This window comes from Scomber japonicus, unplaced genomic scaffold (assembly GCF_027409825.1).
Source record: "Scomber japonicus isolate fScoJap1 unplaced genomic scaffold, fScoJap1.pri scaffold_619, whole genome shotgun sequence".
In the NCBI taxonomy this organism is placed as follows: Eukaryota; Metazoa; Chordata; class Actinopteri; order Scombriformes; family Scombridae; genus Scomber; species Scomber japonicus.
Genome location: NW_026518669.1, coordinates 10,001 through 12,500, shown reverse-complemented (window position 1 = coordinate 12,500; position 2,500 = coordinate 10,001). Strand labels below are relative to the sequence as shown.

The following is a 2,500-nucleotide window of genomic DNA, read 5'->3' as shown; positions in this document are numbered from 1 at the left end:
GCTAACTGTATATAAAGTAGTGTAAACTAGCTAACTGTATATAAAGTAGTATAAACTAGCTAACTGTATATAAAGTAGTGTAAACTAGCTAACTGTATATAAAGTAGTAAACTAGCTAACTGTATATAAAGTAGCGTAAACTAGCTAACTGTATATAAAGTAGTATAAACTAGCTAACTGTATATAAAGTAGTAAACTAGCTAACTGTATATAAAGTAGTGTAAACTAGCTAACTGTATATAAAGTAGTATAAACTAGCTAACTGTATATAAAGTAGTGTAAACTAGCTAACTGTATATAAAGTAGTATAAACTAGCTAACTGTATATAAAGTAGTGTAAACTAGCTAACTGTATATAAAGTAGTGTAAACTAGCTAACTGTATATAAAGTAGTGTAAACTAGCTAACTGTATATAAAGTAGTATAAACTAGCTAACTGTATATAAAGTAGTGTAAACTAGCTAACTGTATATAAAGTAGTAAACTAGCTAACTGTATATAAAGTAGTGTAAACTAGCTAACTGTATATAAAGTAGTAAACTAGCTAACTGTATATAAAGTAGTGTAAACTAGCTAACTGTATATAAAGTAGTATAAACTAGCTAACTGTATATAAAGTAGTGTAAACTAGCTAACTGTATATAAAGTAGTAAACTAGCTAACTGTATATAAAGTAGTGTAAACTAGCTAACTGTATATAAAGTAGTAAACTAGCTAACTGTATATAAAGTAGTGTAAACTAGCTAACTGTATATAAAGTAGTATAAACTAGCTAACTGCATATAAAGTAGTATAAACTAGCTAACTGTATATAAAGTAGTAAACTAGCTAACTGTATATAAAGTAGTATAAACTAGCTAACTGTATATAAAGTAGTGTAAACTAGCTAACTGTATATAAAGTAGTATAAACTAGCTAACTGTATATAAAGTAGTGTAAACTAGCTAACTGTATATAAAGTAGTAAACTAGCTAACTGTATATAAAGTAGTATAAACTAGCTAACTGTATATAAAGTAGTATAAACTAGCTAACTGTATATAAAGTAGTGTAAACTAGCTAACTGTATATAAAGTAGTATAAACTAGCTAACTGTATATAAAGTAGTATAAACTAGCTAACTGTATATAAAGTAGTGTAAACTAGCTAACTGTATATAAAGTAGTGTAAACTAGCTAACTGTATATAAAGTAGTATAAACTAGCTAACTGTATATAAAGTAGTGTAAACTAGCTAACTGTATATAAAGTAGTATAAACTAGCTAACCGTATATAAAGTAGTATAAACTAGCTAACTGTATATAAAGTAGTATAAACTAGCTAACTGTATATAAAGTAGTATAAACTAGCTAACTGTATATAAAGTAGTGTAAACTAGCTAACTGTATATAAAATAGTGTAAACTAGCTAACTGTATATAAAGTAGTGTAAACTAGCTAACTGTATATAAAGTAGTGTAAACTAGCTAACTGTATATAAAGTAGTATAAACTAGCTAACTGTATATAAAGTAGTGTAAACTAGCTAACTGTATATAAAGTAGTAAACTAGCTAACTGTATATAAAGTAGTGTAAACTAGCTAACTGTATATAAAGTAGTAAACTAGCTAACTGTATATAAAGTAGTGTAAACTAGCTAACTGTATATAAAGTAGTATAAACTAGCTAACTGTATATAAAGTAGTGTAAACTAGCTAACTGTATATAAAGTAGTAAACTAGCTAACTGTATATAAAGTAGTGTAAACTAGCTAACTGTATATAAAGTAGTAAACTAGCTAACTGTATATAAAGTAGTGTAAACTAGCTAACTGTATATAAAGTAGTATAAACTAGCTAACTGCATATAAAGTAGTATAAACTAGCTAACTGTATATAAAGTAGTAAACTAGCTAACTGTATATAAAGTAGTATAAACTAGCTAACTGTATATAAAGTAGTGTAAACTAGCTAACTGTATATAAAGTAGTATAAACTAGCTAACTGTATATAAAGTAGTGTAAACTAGCTAACTGTATATAAAGTAGTAAACTAGCTAACTGTATATAAAGTAGTATAAACTAGCTAACTGTATATAAAGTAGTATAAACTAGCTAACTGTATATAAAGTAGTGTAAACTAGCTAACTGTATATAAAGTAGTATAAACTAGCTAACTGTATATAAAGTAGTATAAACTAGCTAACTGTATATAAAGTAGTGTAAACTAGCTAACTGTATATAAAGTAGTGTAAACTAGCTAACTGTATATAAAGTAGTATAAACTAGCTAACTGTATATAAAGTAGTGTAAACTAGCTAACTGTATATAAAGTAGTATAAACTAGCTAACCGTATATAAAGTAGTATAAACTAGCTAACTGTATATAAAGTAGTATAAACTAGCTAACTGTATATAAAGTAGTATAAACTAGCTAAAGTAGAGTAATACTGCAGTACTTTTACTGTAATACTGCATACTACATCACTATAATACTGCAGTACTTTTACTGTAATACTACATAC

The 2,500-nt window shown here is 26.3% G+C and overlaps 1 protein-coding gene across 1 annotated transcript in view; it reads left to right on the top strand.

Annotated features, from left to right (window-relative positions):
* The window catches only part of LOC128354808 (syntaxin-1B), a gene marked incomplete at both ends in the record, with an annotated part of 17,420 nt that overhangs the window by 8,867 nt on the left and 6,053 nt on the right, over positions 1–2,500 (top strand). The gene's annotated exons all lie outside the window — the stretch shown is intronic.